Source organism: Lissotriton helveticus, chromosome 3_1 (genome assembly GCF_964261635.1).
Source record: "Lissotriton helveticus chromosome 3_1, aLisHel1.1, whole genome shotgun sequence".
NCBI lineage: Eukaryota > Metazoa > Chordata > Amphibia > Caudata > Salamandridae > Lissotriton > Lissotriton helveticus.
In genome coordinates this window covers 1,711,739,348-1,711,758,967 of record NC_136061.1, presented here as the reverse complement: position 1 = coordinate 1,711,758,967, position 19,620 = coordinate 1,711,739,348, and positions in this window count along the sequence as shown.

The following is a 19,620-nucleotide window of genomic DNA, read 5'->3' as shown; positions in this document are numbered from 1 at the left end:
TAGGAATGAGTTAAGCAATGAGTAAATAAAACCTCTAGGAGCTCTGTAACAAGGAGGACAAGGAAACCAAAAGTAACAATAGGCATACAGTTAAAGAACTGAGAGACAACACAACAAATTAAACAAATGTTTGTATAGAAAATAGCATTTTAGTGAGGTAGACAAAACCCAATGAGAAGCATGAAAAGAAAGGTTAAGAAGGGAATAGACTTGATCCCAGCGGCATACAATGCTAATATTATAACATTATATAGTGGGAAGACTGCTCTTTGGAGAGCGGGAACACTTAGTTTTAGACTATGACAAAGGATTAGTCACTGGAAATACGGTACTAGTGAGTTTTAATGGCATTTTTCACAGAGCATAGCATCAGATATTGGTCTCCATATATGATAACAGAATGGCTACACTTCAGCATTTGGGTGTCTAGAAAAAGATGACAATACTTGGACTTTTATTATGAGACTAGAGCACAGGGTAACCAAAGAGAAAGATGACACAATATTCTGAAAGTGTGAATTATTGTTCTGTTGTGGAGCAGTGTGACTGAGCATTTAAGAGAGGATGCCTGTGAATGGTGATTTTTTATTATTTTATTCTTATATTTAGCTTTTTTCATTTTCTTGCATTTTAAAGGGTATGTGGTTTTTATAACCATTTAAATTGTGATGTATCTTATTTTAATATGTTTTTACATTTTAATTTTAGATTATTAATCTTTTTCATATTATTAATGTCAGTTTTTTGGCTCTTTAATGATGCTCTAAATATACATGTGGATGTATGTTTTATATATATGTATATATATATATATATATATATAAATATATACACACACACACATATATATGTGTATGTGTATATATATATATATATATATATATATATATATATATATATATATATATATATATATATATATTACCTACTGGCGGTCACCAGTAGGCATAGTTAGAACCTAGTTTCCATCGGAAAAGCATTTTTTGATTTGCTAATAACTTTGGCTTCGTTTGACGAATCTTCGTGAAATTCTCCCCCAAAAAAGTGCATCCAGGTCAGCTCCTATCCTTAAAGTTTGGGGGTGATTCGTCAAGCGGGAGCTGAGAAAAAAGGGAGGTCCCAAAACGCGTTTTCCCCATGTTAAATTCTGTAGGAAATTTTGAGACGAGCTATAGCCCCAACTGCTGAACGGAATCACCCCAAATTTGGCAAAAAGGTAGAACTTCGTTCAGAAAGTGACCTTTTTTTAAATGGTGTAAATCCATTCAGTAGTTGCTGAGAGTTAAAAAAATAAGAGTCAAAAAATCAATTTCCCATTGGAAACTTTGGGCAAAGCTACAGGCGAAACTACTGAACGGAACTACCCCAAATTTGGCAAAAAGGTAGTTCTTTGTTTAAAAAGCGACCTTTTGTAAAATGCCGCAAATCCGTTCAGTAGTTGCTGTGAAAATCAAAAAATAAAAATATCAATATCTATGGCCGCGGAGGAGTCGCGACCCCTCCCGACCACAAGCTTTATTCTAATTGGCTGTCAACAATCCAAACCAGGAAGTGTTGGCAGCCATCTCACAAGAAATCAGAAAAACATAATTAAAAAAAAGAAAAGGTAGAAACACCCTGACCCCCTAGGCCTGCTCAGGGAGTCCCACAAGGACCCGAGGGCCAAAAGAAGCATTAAAAAAAAATGCCCGAATTCGTGCTGGGGTCACGAATCCGGGCGAGAAAAAAAAAATGAGCTTCATTATATTTAGCCCAGGGGCACAAAAAAAATGTGTGGAGGGGCCCAAATCCCCCCCACACTGCCCTGGGGACCCCCACCTCCCTGGGGCAAGATTAATGAGTGGTGGGGGGGCATGGAGCCCCCCGCAGCCCCGGGGACCACCCCCTCCCCGGGGCTCATTTTAATATTAAAAAAAAGAAGCGTCAGGGGCCCCAATTAGGGATGGGCGGAATTTGCGTAATTGCGTTACGCAAATTTCCGCGAAATGGTAAAAAATCTCCGTTTGCATGCTCAGGGGGGAATATCTTGTGAACACGCACTTTGAGAACGTGAACAAGCAAAAAATTTCACGAAGTCGTGGAACGTAGAATTGTGGGCAATTTTGCGTTCTCCGCAGAACGCGAAATTACCCAAATTCCGCAAGCGGAAAGGAATTTACCTCCCAGGCCTAGCCTCAATCCTCCCCACGCTGCCCCGGGGACCGGCACCTCCCCGGGGCAAGATTTCTGAGTTGCAGGGGGCACAAAGCCCACCCCCCGCAGCCCCAAGGACCGCCACCTCCCAGGGGCTCAGTTTAAAAGAAAATGTGTGGGGAGGGCACGAGCCTCCCCACACGCCCCGGAGACCATCACCTCCCAGGTTCACTGGATATTTAAATTTGGTGGTCCATTACAGACCCCCAAACATCCAAGCCCCGGGGACCACCACCTCCCGGGACTTCGCACTTCTATGGAGGGGGGCCCTTTATGGCCCTGGGGACCGCCAACCCCCCAGGGCCGGTTGTTACAGTGTCCAAGGGTGTCCTGCTGTTTGCTATGGCAGGGCGGGAACCATGTGGCTCCCGCCCTGTCATAGGAAACACTGGTTTGGTTGTAAGCGAGAGCAGGTTTCTTGCTCTTGCTTACAAAATCCAAACCCGATTGCTTTTCCACAAGGGGAGCTGCATGTCGAAGGCTACATCGTAATCCCTGTGGATGGCGTTTCCACTATCGGGATTACAAAGTCGGTTTCCGACAGGCTTTCCAGGCTGGGAAAGCCTGTCGGAAAGTTACTTTGCGGGTCCTTAACAGGGCCCTCATTCCTCGACAGCTTCCGGTTGGGGGCCAGGGGGGCACCTATGGTACCCCCCTGTTAATCACTGCACCATGTGCGGTGCAGGGTTTAAAATAATCTCCCATTTCTCTATGAGACTTGTGCTATGGCTGGTGTATGGCCACAGCACCAGGTCCCATAGAGAAATGGGAGTATTAGCCCACACCATGTGCGGTCGCATTGTAATACTGTGGTCTGGATCTCCATCCAGAGGTCGGTCGGTAGGTAGGTCGGTTGTTCCTGAATCCACAATGATGTCGATCTGAGGTTTAAGTTCCCAGTTAATATTAAATAATGAGATATATTTAATATTAATTTTAATATTTAAATTAGGTTAATTAGGTTGAATTTATTGATTTGCTTGTGCATATTTCAATAATGTTTAAGTTCCTAATGTATGTAATTTAATGTATTAAAAAAATTGATTTATTTTCACATTTTGTTTCAAGAATGTATATTTATATGTATATATTTTATTACATTACTAATCAAAACTAGTTATTTTCAATTAAATTATCTTGTAATTCAATATTTTAAATAAATGACTTGTATATATTAAAAAAGCAATATTGTTGCCATTTTTTGATGATATTGTGCTTATTTTTTACACAATATTTTCAAAGTTTACATACAAAGGGCCTGATTACGATGTCAGTCGGAAAGCTTTCCAACCAGCTCCTTGTTGGAAACTGTTCTGACCGACTGGCAGTCAGAGACTCCGATCAACTGATTAGGATGCTTCTGAACACTGTTCGGAAAGTCGCCCATTGACTTCAATGGGAGCCTGTGTTCTGACTGACAACACAGGTTCCCGTTAAAGAAAGGGGTGGTTTCGGAAAACATTGCACCCTTTGGCGGGCACCCCATGGTGCCTGTTAAACATGGTTCTACAGAGGGGATCCCTTGAGTACCCCCACGGCCCCGAAACAGAGACCTCTGGGTGAAGGTGGGCCTGCTAGGGGGTCCCATAGTCGGATTCTGACAGCCTTTTCGTGTCAGACAGACCGAGTCAGAAAGGCTGTTCGGAATCTGACATTGTAATCGGTCGGTCAGAAACTCTATTCATTGAGCTGTACGAATCAACTCCGACCGAATCGGCGTTTCCAAATGCCGGTCGGAGCCGAGTCGGAATGACGGAACGGATAACTTTCCATCATAATCGCTAGGTCCGAAATGTTTCTGATTTGGTCGAAAACATAGGTTCCAACACAGTTTAGGAAAATCCCAATGCCGTTCGGAGCTTTTCTGAGCGACACCGTAATCAGGCCCTAAGTATATGAACTCAATATTTTTGTAGGGAATATTTTTTATACAATATTTTGGTAAGTTGATGTTGTTGTTAATAATCTGTCTTACATCCACCCTATCAGCGGCCAAAACCCGCTTGACCTCTAGGATGGGCTGTTCTAGGTGCATGGCTGGAAGATTCAAAGACCTGATGCAGACGCGAAGAAGGAGCAATGACAAGAGAAGTTTAATTTTCCAGTGGCAGATTTCATGGTGGACTGAGCAGGCATTGGTGTCATTAGCAGTTTCCGGTAATTGCACCTGGAAAGGAAATACTTAAACTACCCTTTTCAGAGTTAGCTGTATTGAAAATTATAAGAAATAGCACATGAGTTCAGAAGGGAAGCTCAATGCCTTCCTGTTGCCACATAGAAGACATAATACCAAAGCAGATTAGGTAAGAATGACGTAACATTTAACTCAAGGGGATTTGTGTTTGCACTGTATGCAAAGAGTAAAAACGATAACAAGTAGATAGAGAAAGTCTAGAACTATTTTATAGGTCATGTATATGTCTCAATCATCCCTTTTGAACAGCACAGCCAATAATAAGCTTAGCAGCAGGAGTTTAAAGGAATCAAATGGGTGCATTTAACATATGGATGCCTAAGACATCCCTCTTCTTCAAGGTTTGATTTGAAAATGTATAAAGTGCTCACTTACCCTAACTGTTATTCTATTTCTAAAGAAACATCTAGATGGGTACAGAGCTACAGAAGTAACAGAAGTTTTGAACAATTAATTACCTTTTAGGATAATTCTTTCTGCACAAATGGCTACAGGTTGGTCATTCCAGGCCTGTGCAGTGAACACAGGAAATGCCCCGCCTCCCATGTGCAATCTCATTAATTTAGGGATGGTGACCAAATGTAACATGTAAGAGCGAAGTGATCTGGAAAAAGGAGGTTATGTAGCAGTTGGTGCAGAGCAGGAATATCGCCGCAAAAATACCGTGGAGGAGAAATATCAACAGCAAAAGTATCGTTGACAAGAATATCCACTGACAGGTAAGTAATATGGATTTCAAAAATATCAATGTCTTAAATATCATTTACAACAATATAGTTGACAAAAATATCGAATTAATAATAATATTATGTATTTTAGTGTTTTTAATGAGATTTGTTTGTCATTTTATTATATGTTTTAAAATAGTACTAGTTATTAATTTATTTTAAGTTTAATTTTGTTTTTTTAGATCCGTAGTGGGTTGTGGGTTTATAGGGGAATAGGGTGGGAATTTATTTAATTATATAGATTGAAATAATTATTTATAATAGTTAATATTTTTTTTAATTGAATTTTGTGTTTTTAGTTCTGTAGCCGGTTGTGGGTTTATAGGGGCATAGGTTGTGAAGTAATTTAATTCTATAAAATGTATTCAATAATTAATGTGTTAATTGATGAATTAATAATTGTTTGATAATTAGTTGCTAATAATTTTCAATTAATCAATTAATAATTAATTATTTTATTAGTTTAATTAATTTTAGGTGTGTGTTGGGGTGTTGGTATGTGTAAATTGTGTGAAGGGTGGTAAGTCATTAATTTTTTATTGATTAATTATTAAATATTTTTACATTAATTTCCGTTAATTAATTAGTGATTATGAATTGTAATCGCGTAATTAATTTGAGGTGTGTGTTGTGGATATTGTTGTGTTAATTAATGTGTAATTAATGATTTTTTTATTATCTTTGTTAATAACAATATATTTTAATTAATATAATAATCATGTTAATATTAGAAATTAAATTTCATTAAAATGTTGATGTTTTTGTTTTTAATTGTTGAGGGATCTAGCACTTGCCCTACTGTTGCACTCACTGGAGTGGAAATAGTAATTTTTACCCCTCCGCTATCCAGCGCTTTCCCTACTGTTGCACTCACTAGAGTGGAAATAGTAATTTTTACCCCTCTGCTATCCAACGCTTTCCCTACTGTAGCACTCACTGGAACGGGAATAGTAATTTGTACCCCTCCGCTATCCAACGCTTTCCCTACTGCTGCAGTAGGAGCCACTATGCAGTGGGAGCCACTAATCTCGAGGGGGATTTAGGGGTGGGACCGCTAGATGCATCACGACACCTGGACGTTATTGATTTCACGGTGAAGGAGGTCAGTGACGTAATATCCAAATTGGCAGCGGGGAAAGCGCCGGAGCTGTATAAGCTCCCGGGCAATCTTTTTAAACATCAACCCGCAATATGGGCCCCTTACCTGTTAGTTATCTATAACGCAGTCCTGAGAGGAATGCCAATACCTGCTACTTGGCTGGGCGCAGAGATTGTACCTATCTTCAAGAAGGGCTCCCCTCTGCTCCCAGCCAACTACAGGCCGATCAGGTTGATCGATGTGCCGCAAAAGATCTATGGCAGGTTATTATTGGACCGCCTCCAGGACTGGATGGAGGAACATTCCATACTTAGCCCCTATCAAGCAGGGTTCAGAAAAAATATATCAACAATGGACCAGATTCTCCGGCTGAATATGTTGTTCTGGAAGTCTGTCAAGATTGAAGGGGGATGCCTCTACACGGTTTTCGTGGACCTTCGAGCAGCATTTGACTTGGTCCCAAGAGGCAAGTTATGGGCTGTTCTTGCCGAATTGGGTATTCCCCATCAAATTCTGCATATTTAAATACGGCTCCATCATGAGAACTTTGCACAAGTTAGGTGCGAAAGGAATGGTTTCCTGTCATCAAAATTCCCCGTTGGCAAGGGGGTAAGACAGGGGTGCGTCTTAGCACCTACCCTGTTTTGCCTTTACGTCAACGGGGTAATTTCTCAGTTAAATGGGATACAAAATATTGACGTCCCCAAGCTAGCTGGCAGCAGGGTTCCTGTGATAATGTTCGCAGATGACACCCTATTGCTCTCAAAATCTTCAATGGGGATACAGAGGGTACTGGACGGTTTTGCGGTATTCTGTGAGGAAAGGGCTTGGAAATCAATGCTTTGAAAACTAAATTTATGATTTTCAACCCCCTGCATCTAAGCCTCCTAACCCTGTAATTGGAACAACCAGGCTGGTAAGAGTTCAGACTTTTGATTATTTAGGGGTAACCCTTAATGAAAATATGACGTGGGCCCCACATCAAATCAAGTCCCAACTCAAACAGACTCAGCTGACTGGGGGTATTCTCAAGCTCTCTAATACCTCTACAATAAAACCCATTGGACCACCCATGGAGATTTATAAAACACAAGTAAGAGGGGCTGTTACCTATGGGGCGAACTCTGGGGGCACGCTTGTAGGCCTGAGATTGTTGTTACAGAAAATAAATTTGTCAGGCAACTTATGACGCTGCCCCCTAGTACTCCCTTGTTACCAATTAGACTTGACATGGGCCTCAGGCCAATAGATGAGGTCTTGCTTTTTAAGCCTCTAGCGTTTTGGCGGAGACTATGGAGTACTCCGGAGCTCCTTGCCTATAGACAGGAATTATTAGAAATTTGAGGCTCCCAGAATGCTGGGAAAATCCCTTGGCTTGTATATATAAAAAATGAATTTATCAAGCTAGGGCTCCCGCAAATGTGGTATAACCCCGAAATTGCTTGTCCTAGGACCCCACGAAAAAGTTTGTCCAAACTCAAATTCAAATTCAAATTCAAAATTCTTTATTCGACTGCGTGAAATACAGTCATAAAAGTGCATTAAAGTACATATATATACAAAACATGTTAAAAAGGATCAATACGTCAGATAATCATAGAAAAGTACATGATATCACGGTCAGTTGTATATATATATTTCATCAGAGACTTATTTAAGGGAGTAAAATAGTTCGGTTAGGAGTCAGCCTTCCATACTTTTTCTGAATTTCAGGGCTGTTTTTAAAAAGTTATATATAAAAAGAGTGCAATCACCGTGCAGCATTTGAAGATATAGTAGTGCTGGCATTATTTGCACAAAGTTCAATTTTTTAAGCAAAGGTTTTAAAAACATTTTCCGTGGGGTCTCGTAAAATGAGCATATAAATAAAAAGTGTGCCATGTCTTGCGGAGACTTATTGTCGCAGCCGCAAGATGGCAACACTGTCCCTCTGTGAGCTCCACTCGGTACGGCTAGCATCAGATGAAATAAACTAAAACGAAATCTACTCAATAGGAAGCGTTCATATCTGGAGGTAGGCCAGGATAGGTATGGTTCAGTTTGTATACTTGTTGTAATTAAAACATGTCTCATAACACTATCCTTTTTCAGTTCGGTGTCTTCCCTAGCAAGCTGTCTATTCAGCAAGAAAGTATCTTTTACATATATTACATCAAGCTTGGATACTTGCTGAGGTGTTAAAAAGAGATCCAGCCTGCCTAGATCTTGAAGGCAGTTTCTGATGTATTTTAGCCAGGGTATCTTGAATTTCCCTTCCCAAGTTAGTGCTTCGAGGAGGATATTATGGGTTAATGGTATTTCGTCGTTCAGCCAACATTTAAGCCAACAGAGCAAAGGGTTTACAGCGATCTTATACCCTATGTGTGGCATGTCCAGTTCCTCATGGGTGGAAAAATTAGCGGTACACTTTGGTAGACACAGGACCTGTTTTAAAAAGTTGTTTTCAACAGTTGTAAGGACGCCCACAGGGGCAAAGCCCCAGAGTTCGCTTCCGTAACTTGCAACTGCAATACTTTTAGCTTGATATAATTTCATCAGGGCGACTACTGGTGTGTTGCCCATTTTGCGCGCAAAGTCCATTATTCCAGCGTTGGTCCTTATTAGTTCATCTTTCTTTTTACTTATTGCGGGTCCCCATGTGAGTTTAGAATCAAACAATACTCCTAAGTATGAGAAGGTTTTTGTTGTTGGTATTTTCCCCCCGTTGATAAAAAAGGGGTAGGACTTTTTTGATCCAGAGCCTACCTTCATAACAAAAGATTTTGAATTGTTGATACTCAGACCCCGCAAATTCATAAATTGGAGAAAGGAATCTAACAATTTCTGGAGACCTAGTGCAGTTCTGGAGATAAGAACGGCGTCATCTGCATAAAGCAGAACAGGGACGCCCTTTTTCCCTATGTAAGGGTAGTCCGTATCAGTTGTTAAAAGATGCTCCTCAAGACCGTTTATATATAAATTAAAAATTAAAAAGAAAAGGCGCTAAAATACAGCCCTGCCTAACCCCCCGATTAATTTTAAAGTCACTGGTTACTTTCAGGTCTTTGGTATAACGAACATTTGCACGTGTATCATTATGGAGGTCGGCCAGAAAATTAATCAAATTAGTTTCAACTCCCATATTCAGTAAAACGTCCCAGAGTTTGCTTCTGTCAACACAATCAAAGGCCGATGAAAGGTCCATAAAGGCCATATATAATGTTCCAGTGCGGGCCAGGGTGTACTTGCCACTGATTAAATATAAATTCAGGCATTGAGTTGTTGTTGAATGCCCTGGTCTGAAGCCATATTGAGCGGGTGCCATTATGTTGTTGTCTTTGGCCCATATGGACAACCTGTTTAAGAGGATCCCTCCCACTACTTTGGCAACTGAATTTATCAGGGAGATTGGTCTGTAACATGCTGCATTAGTTCTATCGCCCTTCTTGTATACTGGAACGATGGTGGAGGCTCCCCAGGTCTTTGGTGCCCCAATTGCGGCCCCGGCGTTGACAGCCACTGTGAGAATTGGAGCCCAAAAGGGGATATTTGATTTGAATAAGTCCGGGGGAAGACCATCCGGGCCCGGGGCTTTGTTGCTGGTTAGACCACGGATCCCTTTTTCAATTTCTTTGACTGTGAAGTGCAGTGGTGCACCTTCAGAAGGTTTGAAAGCTTGTGTTGTATTTGGGATGTTGCTCTCAAAAATTGAGCTGAAATGGGAGATCCATTCATTCTCGGGTATAACAGTTCCGAGGCTGGTAGCGTTGGGATCATCAAACAATGGCTTGTTGATTATGCTCCGGAACTTCGAGCTATTTCCCAAGATTGAGGGATCAAGCAGGGACTCCCAGATGTTCTTTTTTATAATCTTTTTTCGGGATGCCAAGGCTATTTTGTATTCTAAACGTAAGACTTTGATAAGTGCGGGGTTTCTTGGTGTATTCTTAAGGGCAATTTTCAGTTTTCGGTTGGATGATGAGCAGGTATGATCAAACCACCGTGGTTTGTCCAAACTCTTTTATGAAAGCAAACTAAATGTCTCTATACGTAATGCACAAAGCGGCACTTTAACTGATTGTTTTTTAAAGGAAAAAGATTTTTATCATTTTGAAATCGTCTTGGATGATATCTTCCCTGTCTTTACTAGGAAGTTGTATTTGCAGTGGAGGTATGGCACATTACCAATCAGAGCTTTTACATACAAATGGTCCCCAGCTGCTCTGAAAAATTGTCCTAATTGCAGTTGCGATCTGGAAAGTGATTTGCACATCATGTTTTTTTGTCCTGCTTATCGGAAAACGAGGAAGTACTGGCTGGAGCCTTTATGCAAAAACATGGGAATTACACACTGCATGCAAGCCTATCGTATTCTTAAAACTGCTTTGTCAACTACAGTTGTTTTTGCTGTTGCAAAATTTCTTGCAGCGATATGGCTGAAACGTAGGGGCGTGCTGAATATTGTATAATTTCACTTTGCACATGCACTTTGTAAAGAAAATTTTCTTTTCTTATTTTTTTTTAATTGATGATGTAGAGGCTACTGATTGACTCGAATTATTTGTCATACAGATTTTGTACCATCATGAACTATTCTTCATCCTCGGTAGTTTTAAAAGAAAAGGAAAAAAAAAAGTGTGTTGATTTTATAATTGTGTGTATGTCTTTTAGGGCATGTATTGCCGAAATAAAGATTAATGGAAATGGAAATGGAAAATATAATAATTATGTTAATATTAGAAATTTAATTTAATTAAAATGTTGATGTTTTTGTTTTTAATTGTTGGGGGATCCAGCACTTGCCCTACTGTTTCACTCACTGGAGTGGGAATAGTAATTTTTACCCCTCCGCTATCCAGCGCTTTCCCTACTGTTGCACTCACTAGAGTGGAAATTGTAATTTTTACCCCTCTGCTATCTAACGCTTTCCCTACTGTAGCACTCACTGGAATGGGTAGAGTAATTTTTACCCCTCCGCTATCCAACGCTTTCCCTACTGCTGCACTCACTGGAGTGAGAATAGTAATTTTTACCCCTCCGCTATCCAGCGCTTTCCCTACTGTTGCACTTACTGGAGTAGAAATAGGAATTTTTACCCCTTCGCTATCCAACATTTTCACTACTATTTTGTTTATTTTGTTATTAAATGTATGTTTTATTCTTTTTTAATAGTTTAATGTGTTAATTATATATAGCATTTTTTATTTGAATTTGAATTTAAATTTGAATTTAAAATTTCTTATAAAGCGCTCATATACCTGCGGTTTCTTGGCGCTATTACTGACAGGATCCTGGTTAAAAAGCTGGGGGAACCAGAGAGTTATTATTCGAAAGATTTCGTGAATAGGTAGGTCTTAAGTTGTTTACGGAAATGTGGGTAAAGAGAGATGGTGCGGAGTCCGAGGGGAAGGGAGTTCCAGAGGGTAGGAGCGAGGGTGGCAAATTTAGAGCCTCCCCACTTCTTTCTCCGGTAGCGTGGGATGGTGAGGAGGGACTGGGAGGACGAGCGAAGTTCCCTGGTGGGGACGTAGGAGACAATCTCGGAGGAAATGAATTCAGGTGCGAGTCCGTGTCGGGCCCGGAAGGTGATGGAAGCAAGCTTGAATTCAATTCTGGCTCGCACAGGGAGCCAGTGAAGTGATTTCAAAAGCGGGGTAGAGTGGTGAAATTTGGGGAGTTTAAAAACCAGGCGGGCCGCCTGGTTTTGGATCTGTTGCAGGCGACGCAGACTGTAGGCGGGGATGCCGGCATACAGGGCGTTGCCGTAGTCCAGGCGGGATACCACCATGGCCAAGATGATGAGCTTTAGGGCAGTGAAAGTGAAGAAACGGGACACCCTACGTATAGTGCGCAGTGAAAGAAAGGAAGAAGATACCACAGAGCTAACCTGGTTGTGAAGGGTGAGTTGAGAATTAAGTTTTATGCCAAGTGTTTTAACTGAGGAAGCAGGGGTAGGAGGAGGGCCAAGAGCAGGGGGCCAAAAAAGAGGGGACCAGGGGCTGGATGAACCACCCGTCAACACCAACTCGGTTTTGTCGGGGTTGAGTTTAAGGTGGTTGTGGTTCATCCAGTCCCTGATGTGAAGCATAACAGATTGAAAGTTTAGAATAGAGGAAGGAGAAGACAGATTGAAGACAAGCTGGAGGTCGTCCGCATAATTAAATACGCCGACCTCCATCTGTTGAAGAGAGAAGATTAGAGGAGCAATGTACAGGTTAAACAAGAGAGGAGAGAGGGAGGAACCTTGGGGAACCCCGCACTGAACTTTCCGGACGTCCGCCGTGAAGTCACCCAGTCGAACAGCCTGGGTGCGGTCGCTCAGGAATGAGGACAACCAGACCAGGGCGGTCCCCCCGATCCCCGCCGCTCCGATACGGGAGAGGAGGATGGTATGATCGACCGTATCGAAGGCGGCTGAGAGATCGAGGAGCACAAGAGCCTGGTGCTGATTGGTGTCCAAACCCTCCCTGAGGGTGTCCAGGACCGACAGGACAACGGACTCCGTAGAGTGTGCGGGGCGGAAACCGGCTTGACGGGGGGCAAGGGCATCATGATTCTCCACAAAGGAGCTCAGAGCGCAGGTGACGTGGCGCTCGAGCACCTTGGCCAGGAATGGTAGGAGGGAGATAGGCCGGAAATTGGCGGGGACAGAGGGATCTGCCCCGGGGTTTTTTAAAATGGGCACAATTACCGCGGATTTCAAGGGTTTAGGGACGATGCCTTGAGCGAGAGAGCTGTTAAGAAGATGAAGGGGAGGGTCAGGACAGGAAACAAAAATATGACGGAGAATGTGAGCGGGACAAGGGTCAAGAGGAGAGCCGGATATGACCAGGGGAACCAAGGTGATCAGGCTCTCCCTAGTGATAGGGGGAAGTGAGAAAAGCTCGCCCTTAGGGGGGGGGCATTGGGGGTCGACAAAAGAGGAGGAGGGTGGCGGGATGTTAGCCTTGATGGTGATGATTTTGTGAATGAAATAGTTGTTGAGGGAAGAACAGAGTGCTTCGGAAGGGGCCGGCTTAAGAGTAGTTCTGTCTGAGAACGCTAGGTTGTGGACGATGGTGAATATCTCCTTGGACTGGTTTTCCGCGGCTAGGATTTTGGAGGAGAAGTAAGATGTTTTTGCCTCCAAGATGTCTTTTTTATACTGGCTCATGATGTTAGTATAGACCTGTTTCAGGGTGGGGCAGTAATTCCTTCTCCATGCCCGCTCCGCGCGGCGAACTGTTAATTTGGTGGTCTTAAGCTCTTCGGTGAACCACCGATTGGCGTCCTTGTCGCGTTTGGAGGTAATGCGCTTGAGCGGGGCAAAAACGTCACGTCCGTTGGAGAGCCACTGATCTATGGCGTCGACCTGGGAAAGAGTTGGAAGACCCTGTAAGGGGGGGAGGGACAAGGTAAGGAGGGAAGAGAGATTCTCCAGGTTAACACGACCCCATGATCGGACCCAGGTGTTTTTAGGCCGGGGGGGCTTAGCTGGAGGGTAGATAGGAAGAAAGAATGAGATTAGGTGGTGGTCCGACCAGGAGCAAGGGGTAATAGAGAGTGAATCCACAGGGCAGTTCAGGGACCAGATCTGATCGAGTATATGACCTTTGATGTGGGTGGGGGAGGAGACGTGGGGAGTGAAGTTGAGGGAGTGAAGCATTTCGGAGAATTCCTTGGAGGATGAGCACTCCGCGGGATCGGAGGGCCAGAAATTAAAATCGCCAAGGAGCAGAATGGAAGAGTTGTTGATTGTGATGGTGGCCAAGACCTCCAAGAAATCGGGAAGAAACTGTGAGGGGGACTGAGGGGGACGATAGGTGAGAAAGCAAGTCAGGGGGGGGGAGGTGGAAACCGTGCGGATCACCAGGAATTCTGTTGTCGCGATGTCGGGTAAAGATAGCATTTGGAAGGGGAGACTGGTGCGTGCGATGACCGCCACGCCACCCCCGGCCCTGCCCTTAGGGCGATCCGCCCTGAGGGCATAGTAGGTGGCCGGTAGGGTGGATAGTAGGGCAGGGAGGGAGTCATCGCAGAACCATGTCTCAGTCAAAAAGAGAAGGTCAGGAGCATGGAGATCCAGTAAGACTGAAAGTTCATGTGCATGGGCAACGGCAGACCGGGTGTTGAGATAAAAGGCTGTGAAGGCTTTGGGGATTGATGGGGGGGTGCTACGAGACCCGGAAGGGGTGTCGACTGTAGGGGAAGGACAGAAAGAGGAAGAAGCAGAAGAAAGACCAAGGGAGGAGATGCGAGAGCAGATAGAGTCCGAGATGGGCCAGGGGCCCTGGCAGCAGCGAAGTTGGTCGGGGGAATAGATGATACGCAGGGCAGAGTGACTAGCCCCTAGCCCCGGCCGGTCGCAGACGAGCGCAGACGAGCTTGCCTTAAGCGCGCCTTCGGCGCGCAATCGTCGCGCCCGCTGCGCTCGTCCGCTGCGCTTCCTGCCAAGACACATGATTTATGGAAAAGAATCAGGGAGTGGCGAGGGGGCGTGGCCAACCCAGGGGGCGTGTCTGGAGGCGCGCCTCGCCCTCGTGAATGGCAGCAAGAAGGAGGGGGTCGTTGCAGCGTGGAGCGCTGTTTAGCTGATGTCAGCAGAGGTAGGTACAGAGCAAAGTTGTAAAAACACAGTATAACCTTCAATTTTTAAATTATTTATATATGTGTATATTTTATTTTTATATAATTAAAAAAGTTAATACATTAAATAAAGATAATAGTTAATAAAATATATTTAAGTAAATATATATATGTACACATTTTTTGTGTTTATATTTATTAAACTAAGTTTATTTGATATCATTAGTTAAAATATATATTAAATGTAATTTATTTTGTTAATAATGTTAATATTATTTAATTAATTTTATTTACGTAATGTAATTTTTCTAAGTCGATATTTTTTACTTTTATACTTTTTACATCAATATTTTTGTGTCGATATGATTGTACTTACCTGTTTATGTATAGGAAGTCGATATTTTTGTTATCAATATTTTTACATCAATATTTTTTTCATCGATATTCTTAACATCGATATTTTAACATGGATCCGTAGCAGTTTGATGTAGTAGTGTGTATGGCTTTAGACAGAAGCATAAGGATTTGAAAGCACAGGGTTTTCACATAGGTAACCAATTAAATGAGGATAAATGAGCAGACATGCTTGTGTTTTTGCTGAGACCTTGGATAAGATGAGCTGCTTACTTCATCTAATAGTCCAACAATCAGAGAATTGCGATAATCTGACTAGCTTATGATAAAGCAACAAACTAAGATTTTTCCAGGAACAGCTGGGTAGTAGGGAAATGATTTACTTGACAATATTTTTCATAAAAACACTTGTAGCAGTTAGGTACCTAAAGGTCAGGCCACCAGTTTGAATCCAAAGAGAAGAGTTACTGAAAATTAAAACCTCCTGTGTATCTGTATTCACCCTGAGTGAGTTAACATTCATCTAGCATGGAAGGCTTTTGAACTGATCCAGTCAAATTCCAAAATCTCCTTCAAGCCTTAGGATGAGCTGAGTATAATCTGCAGAAGCATAAAACCGAAACCCATAGGATGAAATACGTTCATCAAGTGGAGCTATATAAATGTTGAGAAGCCTTGACAGTGTCCAGAGCCACAGATAAATTAAGGATAATCGAGAAAGTTGAGTCTTCAGTGTTGCCCTGATGTTGTTGTTGGTGGCCAATAACTCAGTTTAAGGGCTCAGATTTGGAAAAAAAACACTTGTAAGCATTTAGAATAGATAGTTTGCACATCTGACAGTTGAAGGTTAACGTAGAGTTCAACATTTTTCGTAGTCAAAAAGAAATGTGACAATAGAAGAGAGGTGCTGGGCCAATTGTTGTATTTTTGCAGCAAGGGACTAATGAGAGCTATTTTCCAGCAATCTGGCACCATACTGGAGGACAGAGTGGTGTTGCTTTTGGATACCAGATAAAGGGGCAATTGATAACCCAACAGCATTAACAACCTTGAATGGACAAAGATCTAGCAGTGACCTAGAGGAAATATGATTGAGCTTGCAGAGTATGTTATCCTTCTTTCCAAGGGTAAAATCTAGGTGTACTTGGAAAGCAGGAGGGTGGAAAAGTGAAAGGCGCATGCTCAGCTAATGATGTATGACTTTCTTATTAATAAAGTAATAAAGTATCTTATAGAGCGCACGGCTACCCCCTGAGAGGAGGAGTGATACAGCTGGCATTGTGTGGCCCATCCGAGGCTAAGGACGGCTAAATAACCAGGTTTTTAGTTGCTTACGGAATAAATTCAAGAGCTGCATGATCTTATTCTGAAAAAAAATAAGACATATCAGAGCAAAGCTTCTATTAAGGGACAACAGAGATAGTGGTTGCAAGGAAATTATAAATGCTGAAAATATCTTTGACAGGACTATTGGCAGATATGACATACATTTTCTTGGACACCTTTGGAAAGTACAAGTTGTGAGTTTGTTGCACAGCGAATTAACCAATAACAACAGTAGGTAAATAAAGAAAGAGTGCATCGTTATATCCAGTCAATACAATGAAAAGGGAAATAACAATTATAATTAGCATAAATATATGTATTTCAAAAGCCACAAACAGCATACCTTTTACCTTAACTTGTCTATTGCAATATGCGCATATATAACAAATATTTATTTCCTTTTAGTAGGATTATGATCCCTATAACATTATATTACAACTCTTTAACGTCAGTAATATTATTCATCACTATGCAAGAGAAAACAAAAATACAATTTTACAGACTGTTTATTAAAGAAAAGGACACACTTTGTTGTAGGGTAAAACTTTCATGCCCTAAAAATAATATAATGTATTGGTAAGAAACAGAGAAACAAACAGACCAATGAAAATACAACAAAGAGATATCTCTAACATCCTTGATTCATACAAGGGGGATCAGACAACGACCCCAGTTGTGCAACCGTAGATTTATCAACAAAACATTGAAAAATGTACACATTATGATCAATAGACTAAACCATTCTGTTACTAAATACATATTCAATTAGAAGCACTTGGAGCAATCAAATAGAAGTATGTCATTCCAATCAATCATGTTATGTTTTGTCTGTAGGGTTAGTAAATGACTTACAAACTACCCAGCTGGAAAACGCATAACAGTAAGAGCACGCAAGCCATATTCCTAATTCAGTTCATTTAGTCTTCCACACATATTTAAAAGGAAGGCAATACATGGAAAGTAAACACATTGAAAGTATACATAGAAACACACCGGAAGTGGTCCATGGTAGAAGTAGGAACAACAACAGATTGGTCAGGGGATAACAAAAACAACATAGCTACTTATTCCTCAAGTGTAGAAAGTTAAAGGGCAATAAATAGGAAGTACATGAGAGGACTGCAGAGAGAAAGTATCCAGAGAAAAGTACAAAAAATGCTTAATTCAATGCCGTATATAAGGAGCTGTTGTTGCAAATACCTTAAAGCAGTTATGTCACAAAGTTTTATTTTTCAGAATTGCTACTGAGAGAGTCAGTATTGGACCTTGCTCTCTCTACTGGGGCCCCCAAACTTCTTGCCTTCACACTTCCTGTTTTCTGAACCAGTTTGGTTGGCCTGTAGGACTTTTCTGCACATTTTACTACTGCTTACCAGTGCTAAAGTGATTGTGGTCTCTCTTTTAAACATGGTCAAATTGGCTTACACCCAAATGGCACATTTAATTTACTGGTAAGTCCCTAGTAAAGTGCTAAATGCTACTAGTGGCTTGCAGTGCCACCCTTTTAAGTAGCCCATTTAAGCGTATGTGAAGTCTGTCATTGCAGTCTGTGTGTGCAGTTTTAAACTGCAATTTCGAACTAGCAGAATAAACCTTTTACGCAAATAGAGGTAGGACTTTATGATTTATTACTATTATATTACTACTATATTAAAAAACTGCCCTCACCCACAATTTGTTGTATGTTTTACCATAGGGCCTGACGAAAGCCGAAAAGATCGAAAAGACCTGTACTAGGGCTATATTAATTTGGCTGAAACATGTTGACAATTATGCAGCTAGGAGGGGTGAAGGGCTACTAGAAATCCTTGGCACCACTATTCTATATTCATTTTAATCCTGACCGGGACATCCAAAAATAAAGCATTGCGGCGGATATTCCTGAGCCATATTTAGAATTCATGTTCTGCACGAATATTTTATTTTTGACCCCAATATGTTTATTTTTGTATTGTCTCCCCCTTCCCTTTTGCTCCACCCCAAGCGTTGATCTGCCCAGGGGTGTCGTTTAGCAAGCCCTATGATGAAGCATGCCACAAATTGTGGGTGAGGGCAGCTAGCACATGCCACCATATATAATAGTGTTAAATCATATACTCCTACCTCTCTTTGTGTATGTGGATAGTTGTATGGGAGGTTGGGGCAGGAGTTTTTTCCTCTCCCCCCTACTTTGTGTGTGATCCAGAATAAACCTTTTGCTAGGTCTAACCCTTGCTTTCTAACACATACAAGGCACCCTTAGGGTAGGCTTTAAACAAGCTGCATTGTATTTAAAAAGTCAGACATGTAAGTTTAAGTTTTACATGTCCTGATAGTGAAAAACTCTTAAATTCGTTTTTCACTATTGAAAGGCCTACCTCTCCCATAGGACAACATTGGGTACCTGTAGGAAAGTAGGATCTGCTTCTAATGGTTACCCCCACTTTTTGCTTGATGTTACACTGTTATTGACTGGGATCCTGCTAACCAAGACCCCAGTCTATCTGCTTTCTCTTTAAAATGTTGTGCATGTACTTACATATAATCCAGCTTGGATACTGGGGTACCCATGTCAGTCCCTAGTATATGGTACACATGTACCCAGGGCATTTATACCCCAGAGGCCTCTCATGGGCTGAAGCATGTATTATGCCACCCATGAGAGGCCATGCAAAATAGACAACAGGCCTGCCATTGCAGCCTGTGTAAGATGGTGCTTGCACCTCTGACTTTAGATATAGGTTTATTATATCGATAGGTCACTACTCTTAAAACCTATAAGTCAACCCTATAGCAGGCCTTGACAATCCTGAAGGCAGGGTCCTGGGTTTTATGTGAGAGGGTGCCCCTGCATGAACAGAGCCCCTCTGCAGCCTTCGGAGACCATTCTCCCAGGTTGTCGGTGACGCAGCCAGAATTATAGGTAGAGGTGCATTATATGCTCGCGTAAAATGCTATCTCGAAGACGGCTGCAACAAAACATGTTGTGTTTGGTATTAAACACCTTGGAATCATACCCTCAGACTGGTAACCAGTGTGGTAGGTATGATTCCACCCTTCTAAAGCAAGCTTTGTGGGGTCACTGGTCTTTCCGGCACCAGCGTTCTCGACCAGGGCAGCACAAAATGGTTGCTGTTGACCAGAGACACATTTCTGCCCTCCTGCTGCTGAGCCAAGCTCAAGCAGGGGATGGCAGGGCAATA